A 15746-nucleotide genomic window follows, 5' to 3' on the forward strand; every position below is an offset into this window, starting at 1 on the left:
GCAACTTGCCAACTTGCGGTCTTGGGACACGGATTTCGCCGGAGTTTGGGCCCCACTCGCCGTCAAGCCGCCTCCCACGCCTCGATGACGTTGCAGGCTCGCCTATGGGCCTGGGCTCAAGCCCATCTAGCTTCTCTCTCGCACCACAAACACCTCCCAGATCTGGCACTTGGCCATTTGTGGACAAAAACAGAGGAAGAAGAAAAAGGGGAGAAAGGGAGAGAAAAGAGACGAACCAGTGCAAGGGAAGCTCGGGGAGACCAAGAGGGACGTGCCCAGACGTGCCCCGAAGCTTCTCACGTCGTGTGAGCCACGAGGAACGCACACAAGCTCGGACAAACTCAAGAACAAGGTGAGTGGCTTGAGTTGGATTTGTGATATGTCATTTTCAATGTGTGATGGTGCAAATCGAGATTTCTTTGCGTGTTTGAGGATTAGAACATGTCTAGGGATGTAAAACTATGTTTTAGTAGCATTTGAAGCAACCCTAGAGTGAAACGGACGAGAAAAATCGAACAGAATTGGGAAAAATGGCGAGGAAGAAGAAGATCCCAGTCCCGGTCCACCGGACCACGCGTGGTCAGCTCTGGACCGAGACTGGAACACAACACATGAACTCAGACGGACCAAGGAAACGGACCGGACCAAGAGAAAACATGACCTGGTCCGCCTGACCAGACGTGTTCTGAGGTTTCGCGCACCGACTAACCGAAAAGAAACGGACCGAAGGGAAAAGAGTAGTCTGGTCTGGGGCTGACCAGTTCTGGTCCGCCGGACCAGACGTACTCCGAGAAGTCTCACACCGCCTGACCAGGAGGGGCGGATCGAGAGGGAAGGAACGGGCTGGCCTGGGGCTGACCAACCCTGGTTCGCCAGACCAGACTCGAATAAAAAGAGAGAAAATTTCCTGTTCGCCCGGGAAATAGGAAACGGCCATCAGACTCGGCCCGGACCTGACCAGACTTGATCAAGGGAAGACCAAAGCCCCACCAAAGGACCTAACTTCGTGATTGGTATCAATCGGACCGAGTTTTCGCCAGAACGTTGCGTAGCGTGGTGAGATGTGCGATATCAAAATACGAGTGATCGTTGCGTGATTGTTTGCGGGTAGAATTTGCATGGCGTTAAACGGTAGCTCGGTAGGGACCGGATACCGTGATACGTAAGGTTGTACTATGGGGATATTGCACGTTGTGTGCCATGTGTGTAGCTTGCTCGTGCGTACGAGTCAAGCGTGATTGTGTTTGTGGATGGTTGTGGACTCAACCATCACCGTCATGGACTTGACGGGCGTTTGAGACGCGTTTAGTCGTGCGTGACACGACGACCAACGTCATGGACTTGACGGGCGTGGACTCGCACCTAGTCATGGACTTGACTAGGGTATATGGCTGGCACCTATAGTGGACTCCATACGGGTATGATTGTATTCCGTTGTGCCATGGACTTGACACCAATAGTCACGAGAGTGATGAGCGCAGGAGACGCGCACGATCGCATGTGATGGATGGCCAACATCACGCGAGTGACGGGCGTGGAGGCGCCCCTAGTCATGCCGACTTGACTAGGGTATACAGCTAAACCCTATGGTGGACTCCATACGGACGTGATTGTGTTTGCTATTTATGTGCTTACTGTGTTCTTACTTATTGCATGTGTTTTATGGAAATGTCGACTGTACCGTTCTCAGTGGGAACGGGATTTCCGGGTTCAACCCGGGCTACTCACTAAGCGGTTGTGCTTAGCCCTCGTGGTTTTATATTTTTCAGATCATGAGGATTATGCCTAGCGCATCGGACGACGACGACTTGAGAGAGACAGCATCATGTACGGGATTTGTCTAAACTATGGGACTTGGATTCCCACATTTTGTACGGTTATATTATGACTATTAGGACATGTGTCATTTTGCGATCCTGATCACGTTGTATTTCCCGCTGCTTACTCTGATTTGATTTAAAATGTTTTTGGATTTCGTGATTTTGCTTCCGCGATTTATTATTTTATTTTATATCATCTATGTGGCACAGCGCGTATACTGTACACGGGTTACGGGTGTCACAACTTTTGGTATCAGAGCCACGTTCTTTTCTCGGGAAGGAATCGTGCTCATTACCCAACGATTTTCTACGAAAAATGTTTTCAAACCATGTCCGAAGAAAATCCTCACCTGTCGAGGTCCGTACATCGATGATGCATTTATCGGTCGTCAGTTGCTAAACTGTCTTAAATGTGGTGCAGTTTCAGGAGATCATGTGGCAGCACCTGGCTGCCCACACCCTACCACCACCTCCGGCGAGAGACCCGGAGCCGAGGGAGGAGGACTTTCACCAGCCGCCGATACCTGCTGCGACGGAGAGATACCTCCCCATCGTCAAGGAGCTGTGGGCGATGCATATCCCGTGATTTGAGGGATCGGTGAGACCGGAAGCAGCTGAAGAGTGGCTCACCCAGATCTTTCAGGACCTGGAGTATCTGCAGTGCCCGTATCAATACCGGGCTATGATCGCGAGTCATCACCTGTCGGGTCAGGCCCGACATTGGTGGGCAAAGGTGGTGCAGGAGGCACCAACGGGACATCGTTTCACATGGGAGGAGTTCTGACAGGAGTTCGAGGCGAAGTACTTCCGGAAGCAGGACCGTGAGTACCGTGTGACAGAGTTCCTCATGTTGCAACAGGGGGACATGACTGTCAGCGAGTATGAGGCAGAGTTCACCCGTCTACTGATGTATGGAGGGCATCTGGTACCCATCGAGGTGTCGAAGATCCAGAAGTTCATTGCTGGACTCCGACCTTACCTGCGGAGGAAGATCGAGATTCAGGAGTACCCGACGCTGAGTCGGTATATCTCGCAACTGGAGAAGGTGGAGCGTGGAGAGCGGGAGAAGAAGGAAGGGAAGACCCATGAGCGGAGCCCTTTCAGGAAGTGCTTCGGTACGTGTTCTTCGGGGAAGAACATCCGGACCAGCGACCCGCGCGACAAGGGAAAAGCGCCGGCTATTGGTGCGCCACCACCACTGGCGGCGAGGGGACCAGTGGTATGTTACCGTTGCGACTAGCCTGAACACATTGCATCACGTTGCCCGACGAGGGCTACGGGACCACCGGCCTTGGCGCCGAGACCACCACACCACCAAGCCAAGTGGACAGACCACCCCAACCACCAGTGAGGACCGGAGCAGCCCCGAGAGTTTATGCTCTCGGTGCCGAGCAGAAGATCCAGGAGGAAGGGGAGGAGGAGGCTCACCCTGATTGAGTCGAGGCTGCCGCGATCTCAGGTACCCTATATCTCTATGGAGTTGCCTGTTACACGTTGTTTGATACCGGGGTGACCCATAGTTTCCTGAGTGCGGGAGCGGCGGAGAGGCTTGAGACAGGAGAGATCGACCTGATGAGTGATTTTACCGTGCGCATACCTTCTGGAGAGACGTTAGCAGTGCACGGGATCCTGCGAGGCGTACCCCTTGAGGTTTGCGGTCGTCTATTAGCCGCAGATCTCATTGTGGTACCCATCGGGGGATTCGATATCATTTTGGGCATGGATTGGTTGATGAGGTTCCAAGCCTACATCGATTGTCCCAAGAGGACAATTTGGTTTACGGACGTGTTCGGAGGGTTCGAGTTCCGAGGCCGAGGAGCACCGGCCGTGGATCCGATCATCTCGGCACTGAAGGCCGAGAAGATGATTAGAAAGGGAAATGAAGCATTCCTGGTAGTCATCACAGCTACACAGGAATCGGAGCGGAGATTGGAGGATACACCCGTTGCCTGAGAGTTTCCAGATGTGTTTCTCGAGGATCTACTGGGATTACCACCTAGTCAGGAAGTTGACTTCAGCATAGATGTGCTACCAGGTACCGAGCCAATTTCCAAGGCTCCGTACCGGATGGCACCTACGGAGATGACTGAGCTGAAGAAACAGCTGAACGAGTTGGTGGAGCAGGGTTTCATTCGCCCTAGTGTTTCACCATGGGGAGCACCAATACTCTTCGTGAAGAAGAAGGACGTGAGTATGCGGTTGTGCATCGATTACCGGGGGCTCAACCAAGTGACTATCAAGAATCGGTACATGCTACCGAGGATTGATGAGTTGCTGGATCAGCTACAGGGAGCCCAATGATTTTCGAAGATTGATCTACGATCCGGATATCATCAGATTCGGGTCAAGGAGGATGACATACAGAAGGCGGCATTCCGGACGAGATATGGACACTTCGAGTTCGTGGTCATGCCTTTTGGGCTCACGAACGCGCCTGCGGTGTTCATGCTACTGATGAACCGCGTATTCATGGACTACCTGGATGAGTTCGTCATCATTTTCATCGATGACCTCCTCATCTATTCGCCGGATCCGCAGACACATGAGGAGCACCTGCGGAAGATATTATGGAGGCTGAGAGAGAACCGGCTGTACGCGAAGTTCAGTAAGTGCAGCTTCTGGTTACAGGAGATTGGATTATTGGGACATGTGGTTTCGGCCCAGGGCATTCAGGTCGATCCGACCAAGATCGAGGCCGTCATGGAGTGGCAGTCCCTGACTTCTGCGACGGAAGTCAGGAGCTTCTTGGGACTAGCCAGCTATTATCGACGATTCGTCGAGGGATTCGCGCTCGACCCTTGACGAAGCTGATAGGGAAGAACGTCAGGTTCGAGTGGACGGCAGAATGCGAGGAGAGCTTCGTGGAGCTGAAGCAGAGATTGACGTCAGCGCCGATCCTGGCATTACCACGACCGGGAATGCTATACGAGGTATACACTGACGCATCCAAGCACGGACTCGGTTGCGTGTTGATGCAGGAGGGACATGTGATCGCTTACGCGTCGAGGCAACTGAAGAAACACGAGAAGAACTACCCGACACATGATATGGAGTTAGCAGCGTTAGTTCACGCACTGAAGATCTGGATCGTATCTGTACGGGGAGAAGGTTAAGCTCAACACGGATCACAAGAGCTTGACTTATGTGATATCTCAGAAGGATCTGAATCTGAGACAGCGGAGATGGTTGGAGCTGATTGCAGATTACGATCTGGAGATAGCCTACCATCCGGGGAAGGCTAACGTAGTGGCCGACGCTCCGGCCATACGTGTTGTCACCTCATCTCGTAGCAACGCCGCTGAGTTGACTGCGATGTTGGGACATCTCTCGTTGATGGCCGAGGAGTCGACGCCGACCTTGATAGAGTGCGTTGTCAGGGGACAACGCGGTGATCCTTTACTCGCTTGATGCATGGATCACATCGAGGAATATAGCCTCAAGGGCTACCGCATTGATGAGCAGGGAGCATTGCGACTTGGGAACTGACTGTGTGTGCCCGACGATCTGAAGCTGAGATAGGAGATTTTGTCAGAGGCACATCAGTCGAGGTTGGCGATACATCCGGGGGCGAGCAAGATGTATCAGGGGCTACGACAGTGGTATACTTGGCCGAGAGTCAAGAGGGATGTGGCAGACTATGTAGCGAGATGCCTCACTTGCCAGCAGGTGAAGGCAGAGCGACAGATGCCGGGAGGAAAGTTACAACCGTTGGAGATACCCGAGTGGAAGTGGGGTTCGATCGCCATGGACTTCGTGGTCGTGGACCGACTAACCAAATCCGCTCATTTCATCCCCATCCGGCAGGAGTATCCGATTGAGCGGTTGGCGCAGATTTACGTCGATGAGATCGTGCGTCTACATGGGGTTCCGAACGAGATCATCTTAGACCGAGACGCCCGATTCACATCACGCCTGTGGAAGGCGATACATGAGGCTCTGGGGACGAAGCTCAAGATGAGTACGGCATACCATCCTCAGACAGACAGTCAGTCGGAGCGGATGATACAGACCCTGGAGGACATGCTTTGAGCTTGTATTATGGAATGGGGAGCTCCGTGGGATCGGTACTTGACGTTGTGCGAGTTTGCGTACAACAACAGCCATCACACGAGTATAGGAGTGTCTCCATATGAGGCCTTGTGCGGGAGACCGTGCAAGACACCGTTGTGTTGGATAGAGATCGGAGAACGTCGCGAGTTCGGGCCAGAGATTGTTGAGGAGACCACGGAGGTGATACGGAGGATTCGCGCCCATCTGAAGACGGCGCAGGACCGGCAGAAGTCATACGCCGATCAGCGACGGCGAGACTTCGAGCTGGAGGTTGGAGATTATGCCTTTCTCTGAGTACAGGCGATGCGAGGTCATGCGAGGTTCGGGCAGAGCGGGAAGCTGAAGCTGCGCTACATCGGACCTTATCCCGTGATCGCGAGAGTGGGAGCTGTTGCATACCGTCTTGGATTGCCGCCAGAGCTGGGCAACATCCATGACGTGTTCCACGTGTCGATGCTGCGGAGGTACGTAGCGGATCCTTCTCACATGCTACAGCCCCAAGAGTTGGAGTTTACGGAGGCTACACGTTTCCGCGACGCGCTGCAGATCGTGGATCTGAAGATCAAGAAGCTGCGGATGAAGGAAGTGCCACTTGTGAAGGTCTTGTGGCGAAGCCAAGGGGTCTATGACATGACTTGGGAGCCCGAGGCAGAGATACGTAGTAGTTATCCGCATCTATTTACGTGAGCGTTGTACGAACTCCTTTATATGACGTTCGGTTTGTATCAGACTTATGTTTCGGATGAAGTGGCGATATGGATTGTGTTTTGGTGATAATATCGAATACGAGAAAGTATTGATGATATTATGCGATTCTGAATTCGAGGACGAATAATTAAATTATTTAGAAATGAATAATTAAATAGAGATGTCACGAAATCACCAAAATTGAATAGTACAATGTCAGGGAGAGGCACGAGGATCGTCACGTGCGGAAAGAATAAAAAAGAAAAGAAAAAATAAATAAATAAATAAATACAGGGTTGGTCCACCGGACCAGAATTTGGTCTGGGGCGGACTAACCTGCTCAGCCAGAGTCACAGCGCGCTGAGCGGACTGGGAGAAGAAAAATTTTGAAAAAAAATAATGTGATCCCGGTCCGGCGGACCAGGAAGTTGGTCCGGCGGACCGGGAATCGACAGATTGCAACTTGCCAACTTGCGGTCTTGGGACGCTGATTTCGTCGGAGTTTGGCCCCCACTCACCGTCTAGCCGCCTCCCACGCCTCGAGGACGTTGCAGGCTCGCCTATGGGCCTGGGCTCAAGCTCATCTAGCTTCTCTCTCGCACCATAAACACCTCCCAGATCTGGCACTTAGCCATTTGCGGACAGAAACAGAGGAAGAAGAAAAAAGGGAGAAAGGGAGAGAAAGGAGTGATTTCGTCGGAGTTTGGCCCCCACTCACCGTCTAGCCGCCTCCCACGCCTCGAGGACGTTGCAGGCTCGCCTATGGGCCTGGGCTCAAGCTCATCTAGCTTCTCTCTCGCACCATAAACACCTCCCAGATCTGGCACTTAGCCATTTGCGGACAGAAACAGAGGAAGAAGAAAAAAGGGAGAAAGGGAGAGAAAGGAGACGAACCAGTGCAAGGGAAGCTCGGGGAGACCAAGAGGGACGTGCCCAGACGTGCCCCGAAGCTTCTCACGTCGTGTGGAGCCACGAGGAACGCACACAAGCTCAGACAAACTCAAGAACAAGGTGAGTAGCTTGAGTTGGATTTGTGAGATCTCATTTTCAATGTGTGATGGTGCAAATCGAGCTTTCTTTGCGTGTTTGAGGCTTAGAACATGTCTAGGGATGTAAACCTATGTTTTAGTAACATTTGGAAGCAACCCTAAAGTGAAACGGACGAGAAAAATCAAACAGAATCGGGAAAAATGGTGAGGAAGAACAAGATCCTAGTCCCGGTCCGCCGGACCACGTGTGGTCAGCTCCAGAGCGAGACTAGGACACAACACGTGAACTCAGGCGGACCAAGCAAACAGACCGGACCAAGAGAAAACACGACCTGGTCTGCCGGACCAGTCCTAGTCTGCCGGACCAGTCCTAGTCCGCCGGACCAGACGTGTTCTGAGGTTTCGCGCACCAACTGATCGAAAAGAAACGGACCGAAGGAAAAATAGTAGTCTAGTCCGGGGCTGACCAGTTCTGGTCTGCCGGAGCAGACGTACTCCGAGAAGTCTCCCACCGCCTGACCAGGAGGGGCAGACCGAGAGGAAAGGAACGGGTTGGTCCGGGGCTGACCAACCCTGGTCCGCCGGACCAGACCTGAATAAAAAGAGAGAAAATTTCTCGTTTGCCCGGGAAAAAGGAAACGGCCAACGGGCATGGCCCGGGCCTGACCAGAGTTGATCAAGGGCAGACCAAAGCCCCACTAAAGGACCTAACTTCGTGATTGGGATCAATCAGACCGAGTTTTCGCAAGAACGTTGCGTAACGTGGTGAGATGTGCGATATCAAAATACGAATGAACGTTGCGTGATTATTTGCGGGTAGAATTTGCATGGCGTTAAACGGTAGCTCGGTAGGGACCGGATACCGTGATACGTAAGGTTGTACTATGGGGATATTGCACGTTGTGTGCCATGTGTGTAGCTTGCTCGTGCGTACGAGTCAAGCGTGATTGTGTTTGTGGATGGTTGTAGACTCAACCATCATCGTCATGGACTTGACGGGCGTTTGAGACGCGTTTAGTCATGTGCGACACGACGGCCAACTTCATGGACTTGACGGGCTTGGACTCGCACCTAGTCATGGACTTAACTAGGGTATATGGCTGGACCCTATGGTGGACTCCATACGGGTATGATTGTATTTCGTTGTGTCATGGACTTGACATCGGTAGTCACGAGAGTGACGAGCGCAGGAGACGCGCACGATCGCATGCGATGCGATGGCCAACGTCACGCGAGTGACGGGCGTGGAGGCGCCCCTAGTCATGCCGACTTGACTAGGGTATACGGCTAAGCCCTATGATGGACTCCATACGGGCGTGATTGTGTTTGCTATTTATGTGCTTACTGTGTTCTTACTTATTGCATGTGTTTTATGGAAATGTCGATTGTACCGTTCTCAGTGGGAACGGGATTTCCGGGTTCAACCCGGGCTACTCACTAAGCGGTTGTGCTTAGCCCTCGTGGTTTTATATTTTTCAGATCACGAGGATTACGCCTAGTGCATCGGACGACGACGACCTGAGAGAGGCAGCATCATGTACGGGATTTGTATTCTGAACTGTGGGACTTGGTTTTCCGCATTTTGTACGGTTATATTATGACTATTCGGACATGTATCATTTTGCGATACTGATCGCGTTGTATTTCCCGTTGTTTACTCTGATTTGATTTAAAATGTTTTTGGATTTCGTTATTTTGCTTTCGCGATTTATTATTTTATTTTATATCGTCCATGTGGCACAACCCGTATACTGTACACGGGTTACGGGTGTCACAGGATCTGTGAAACCCGTACGGTTTTCAAGATTTGAGATCGAATCCCGGGAACTAGAATCTCAAAAGAACGGTTTCTCTTGTGTTCTAGATCTGTCTAGGAGTTCAGAATAACTCTCTAGGTTGGGACGACGTCCCTTAACCTTATTCATTGAGTCTGAAACCCTAATCCTTGTGAAAGGAGAATTTTCGCCGAGATTTGACTCGGTCGAGTCAGAACGAATCAGCCCGGCCCATCACCAACTTTTGGCTCAGTCCATTTAGAGTCGACTCGGTCCGAGTCAAAATATCAGCCAAGCCAAAAAACATTTTATGGGCTTCGACTCGCATGTGCACCTAAATGGAACTGACTCGGTCCGAGTCAAATACTGACTCGGTCCGAGTCAAATACTGACTCAGTCTGAGTCAGAAGGTTGAGACCGTTTGTCGACACTCTGATTTGATCCAAAACTGTTTGTTCGGTCAAATCCAAATCTTCCTTTCTGATACTTCACATGTAAGTCCGTCCCTAATGGTGTGTGACTCTGTAGGCCCATTCGCAGTGGCAGCAGCATCGAGAAACCATTCCCGATCTACAAGTCATGGTTAACCTCTAGCAAGACGCCATGACCACCCACGTTGAATTGAGTTAGAGGTGATCTAACCAAGGCAGCAATAGCTCGAGTTCTGATCCTTTGTCTCACGATGTCATATGTTGAACAAGGGCATGGAGTGAGCCACCTTTCTAGTTCAACCGCTTACTTCTCTTGGCAAATTGACTGATAAAATAGATGTAACTTCATCTATAGCGTGGCCACGCATTTTCACAGTCCGATTTCCACGAGGGACCCAGCGACATCTCTCCTGTAAAGGAGGTGATAAGTCCCATATTGCATGTCTATTATCTTCATATGATTAGTGAACGTATCTGATCAACGCCGTTATAATAATCCGGTTAAAGACGACGTTTGATGCAGTCAAGACACGTCACTCCTCATATTAGATACTCTAGACATCTCAAGTCTGAGGATCCAAGAACGAACCGCTGTATGAGATTCAAGTCATGACTCATGTCCATATGACAATCTCATGCGTGTCATCCAGTCACTCGTTCCAAACGAGTACCCATGATTATGATTTGCATCCAACACTAAGGATGCGTTCTTGATTTACAGTGGACATGAAAATGAACTTGTTGTAACTGGTTACACCGATGCTAGTTTTCAGTCCGACGTGGATGATTTTCGATCGTAATCAGTTTTGTGTTCCTTCTGAATGGAGGCGTTGTTAGTTGGAAGAGTTCCAAACATGCCACTATTGCAGATTCCACTACAGAGGCTGAGTATATTGCTGCATCGGATGTGGAAAAAGGGGATGTTTGGATCAAGAAGTTTGTTGGAGACCTTGACGCTGTACTTAGCATTGCGAACCCCATTGCATTGAACTGTGACAATAATGGTGCGATTGCGTAAGTTAAGGAACCAAGGTCACATCAGAGATCCAAACACATACTCAGGTGATTTCAACTTAGCAGAGAAATCGTAAACAGAGGAGATGTGATGATATGCATAGTATCGACAGATGACAATATCGCTGACCCGTTGACGAAGCCTCTCCCTTTGTAGAAGCATGAGTGTCATGTTAGGTCGATGAGGATTAGACATTTAGTTGATTATGATTAGAGCATTTGGAGATTATGATATTTTTTATGCTCTAGACATGATTATTTGCACGAACATTTTGTTTATTGTACTTGAATTCATTATGATGAATGGAAATATGTTTTTCTTATTAATTATTATTCAAATTGCATGTTATTGTTTAATAATGTTATCCATGTATTATTATTGTAATAATACTGAACTCCCTAGTCGGTCGTTAATGTGGGCATATTAAAGAACAAAGACTAGCATAATGCATGATGGATGATCATATATAGAGATGATTATAATGTATTTGATACGGATCATGATCATGGGTGTTCATTTGTGAATGAATACTGGATAACCCACATGAGATTGTCACATGGACCTGATGTCATGACTTGAATCTCATGTAATACTCCGTTTTGAGTCCTAACACTTGAGGTTTCTATATGTATCCGACATGAGGAGTGATATTCTTTGACACAGTCAAACGTCGGAACTGTAAAACGACGACTATAATGGCTATTGTTGGGAATGTCATGAATTAGTAGAGAGCCAAGATGAGATTTTGTCCCTCTCTTATGTGAAGAGAGAGATATCGCTGGGCCCATCGAGTGAGTTGAGTTGAAACGCGTGCAAACAGATGAAGAGTCATTTGTAGGTTCAGTTAACTCAACGATCGAGACAGTAGTCAAAATTTGACGAGATGACTTGTTCCATGTCTCTGTTTTGACATATGATATCGCATGACAAAAAGGACACAAGTGTAGAATGTTACTTGGCTCGTTAGATCACACTAACCTAGTCTGATAAAGGAGTCATAGTGTCTTTCTAGAGACCACCTATGATTATTAGTCTGAAATGGTTTCGAAACTATATCTGCGGTAGACGGGCTTACAGGATCATGAATATAGCAAGTGGAAGATTAATAGATATGATGCTCTGGCCACGATTGGTTTGCAAAACTGGTTAGAAATCCATTGGATGAGTTTAGGTGGCCCAATGAACACATATGTTCATTAATAAGGTTAATGGACTTGTTTTCTCTTAATAGTTAAGTGAAGGTCCATTAGGCTCAATGGATTTAATGAAACCCTAATCTCTTTATAATTATGTTTAAAAAAATATAATTTAGGGTTAAAAAAATAAGAAGATTTTTCTCTACCTCTCTCTCTCTCAATTCGACCGACCTCTCTCTCTCCCGGGAGCGTCTCAGTTTCCGTTTCCATCCTCTAGGTCACGTTCTAGCAGACGCAAACTAGCTGTAGAGAGCGTTTGTAATTGTCCTTGGATTGAAACAGATTGGTATATCGATATCTTTATCATTATATGTAAGATATGTTAATTGGGTTTCGTATAATCTATTGCACTACGTGAAACCCAAATTGGAATCCTAGAAACCGTTATGAACGCATGTTTAGAGATCTCCAAAACCCTTATATATATATATATCTATCAATATCGACATATTTCTCATTCTCAAGGAAGTAAGTAATTTTCTTATTTTAATTAAAAAACCTTTAAATAAAATTATAAAAACTGCAATCAACACATTAGAAAATTTATTAGTTATGTCATTCAGTCATTAATAATATTAGGAATCAAATGGGGAAATATAAAATTGATTATTGACGATTGATTATCTACGTTCCTTTATCAATTTTGTTAGTTGTTTCGAACGACTATGTTTCTCAGAAAAATATCATTTTAGATCTATATAATTTTTTTGTTTAAATGTACAATATTTATAATTATATAAACATAGATATTTTCTATTTTAATCAACAATACAACCAACGATTATTTAAATCATTTTAATATTTATACAATTCATATATTCTCCAACCAAACATTAATATTTTGCTAAAGAATTTTTTATTTTATGTATTTATTTATTTATTTTTACTAATACTAGGACCCACATTTTATCTTTGGGACTTGGGAATGACGAGAAGACACGATGAGGAAACGACTCACATGCGGAGTGGCCCCCACACTGACATTGTTCGATTCGGACAACCATATAAATGCCCCCTTCGACGGATCACCTCTACTGCTTCCAAAGTGAATACTCTTTTTTTTCTCTGAATACGCAATCGTTGTATTTTGGGAGTTCACCGTACTCCAACAGTCTCGAAGTTTTAGTAGTGGCATAGAAATCGAATTTAAGGAAACTGTGGTTTACAGACCTCGACAAAATAATTTTTTATTACATGTACTTATTTGAAATCGTTGGAATTGTTGAAGTTTGCCACCGTACTCCAATCGTATCCTGGAATTGTTCGAAGTTTGCCGATATTTGGAAAGCTTCTTTTGAATACGCAATCGTTGTATCCTGAGAGTTCACCGTACTCCAATAGTTTCGAAGTTTTAGTAGTGGCATAGAAATCGAACTTAAAGAAACTGTGTTTTACAGGTTTCGACAAAATAATTTTTTATTACATGTACTTATTTGAAATCGTTGGAATTGTCGAAGTTTGTCGTTGTCAACAACCGTTGCCCCATCATTAGATTCCATTATCTGTGTCCTACACTCTCATTACAAAGAGTGCATTAATAGTATTGGCTTAAGAACCATATATTTTGTAAAATCACAATGATTGAATGATGAAATAAACAAAATATTATTCTTTGAAGATTATTTTTTATTTAGAAGTAAAAGAATTATATAAATATATATATTTAATCGGAATTAAAATATTTTATAATATTATAAGTTTTTTAATTTATAAATAAAAATAAATATCCATTTAGATTTAGATCTAGTATAAATTTTGATTGGATTTAAAAAATAATTTATTTCAGAAGTTTCATACATTTGAGAAGTTGTAAAACAAATTAAATACATGAAAGATTTATAAGCAACTGATATTTTTATATATTAAAATAATATCAACTAATAAAAGCTCCTATATACATATTGAAATTTTTATAAACATTTTCTATATTTTGATACTATTGTTATTATCATGAAAATTTAATAATATTTTAAAAATGTATATATTTCTAACAAATTTTAAATAATTAATAAATATATATTATAAAAAATTATGTTTTAGAAAATTTTCGATAGTTTTATATATTTTATAAAACTTTCGTTTTATAGTTTGATGTGTCGACGTATATCTATCAAATATATGCAAGATGCATGAAACCTCCATTGAATGAAAACTTCGTAGTTTCGTTTTTACGATAATTTTTTTTTGGTAAAAAAGATATGTATTCTGTTCCTTTAAATCACTACAAAGTTGTCCAAAAGTTTACAAAATATGAGCTGAACAGGCCACCATAACCAACAAAACCATTGAGATCGTAGACATAGTAATAAGTAAAATAGTAAATTAGAGACCCCTATGAGAAAGAGAACAACATCAAAAAATGTTTTCTGTATAAGTGTTGTAATCATCGGAATCAATGGAGAAATAGCTCGGATGCAAGTTCCGGTTTGGTTACCCGAATGACAGCTCCTATTTGACGCAAGGTTTTTGTCGAATTGCTTGAAAGAAGTATCCACATCAGAATAGATAGACCGGTGTAGTCTAGTGTTCCTCTCTCTCCCTATGTGATTAATAATAGCTTGCCAAGTTATTAATCCAATGGTTTTGGAGTTCCTAGTTCTGGGGAATCGTTTGAGCCACACCATAATGTTATCCCATGTATAAAGCGCATTTCAGAGATTCAGTTTGAGGCATACCTTTTCCTAGAGGAACTCAGAGTAGTTGCAGGAGAACAACTCAACATTGCATGAACAACGTATCGGCGAGATGTTCATACCCCAAGAGAGGAGCCTATCCTTTGTGGGATTTCTATTCAATACGAAGGTCCAAGTAGTGAAAGCGTACTTTGGGATATAACCTTTGAACCAGACCAGAGAATGCCATTCAACATGGACAAAGGGTCCCAACATGCAATTCGCACGGTGGATGGCTGAAATCTGTTCGTTTTCGTATCGTCCGCAGCCCATAGATGACGGTCTTGTAGGCCCGAATTAAATTGTATTCCTAACAAGAGAGAGATCAGATTAAGATACATTTGAGATCTAGGGTTTGGTAATAGCCATCTATTCCCGTCGTAGACTAAGGATACTAAAGCCGTTTTAGGCACACCCATCTCCATCGGACCTGTTTCACCCAAAGTGTCAATTAATCTTCCCAATGGTAACCATGCATCCAACTAAAAGAAAGTGTCCATTCCATCTCCTATTTCTCTGTTAGCAAAAATCTTAGTCTGAGTTCTAAACTTAAGAAGACACTTAAAACTCCATGAGTGTCTGGGCAAGGGATTAATGATCCAAAAACTTCTTCGAGCAATATAATGATACTTGATCCAAGCTACCCATAAGGAGCCCACTTTCGACATTAGGATCCATATCAATTTTAAACCATCCACCAAGTTGGATTTGATCAAGTTTCGCAAACCCAAACCTCCCTCGCGTTTCAGTTTAGTGATTGTAGACCAACCTATTTTAGCTTTTGTATGCTTTGAAGGGTCTCCTTTCCATAAAAACACATAACATAAAGAGTTGAGAGCCTTAATACAACTCTTTGGAATTAGGAATGAGGTAATCCAATAGTTAATTATCCCAGAAATGACTGAAGACAAAAGTTGGAGCCTACCCGCAAAAGAGAGGTGCTTAGATGACCAATGATTCATTCGAGCTTTCACTGTTGGTTTAGTGCTCTATGATATACTGTTTGCGAGCTTTACTTAGATACATTTGATGTATTGACACTTTCTATAGTTTATGGATGAGTGTTTGATTCATTGCGTATTGTGCATGCTTTAATATGTTATGAAATCCA

General features: G+C 45.5%; 1 pseudogene; it reads left to right on the forward strand.

The window, feature by feature from the left end:
* Positions 1–1772: 1772 nt before the first annotated feature.
* Positions 1773–5849, forward strand: LOC109116514 (annotated as a pseudogene).
* Positions 5850–15746: the final 9897 nt, after the last annotated feature.

Source organism: Tarenaya hassleriana, unplaced genomic scaffold, assembly GCF_000463585.1.
Source record: "Tarenaya hassleriana unplaced genomic scaffold, ASM46358v1 Cleome16, whole genome shotgun sequence".
NCBI classification, from domain to species: domain Eukaryota; kingdom Viridiplantae; phylum Streptophyta; class Magnoliopsida; order Brassicales; family Cleomaceae; genus Tarenaya; species Tarenaya hassleriana.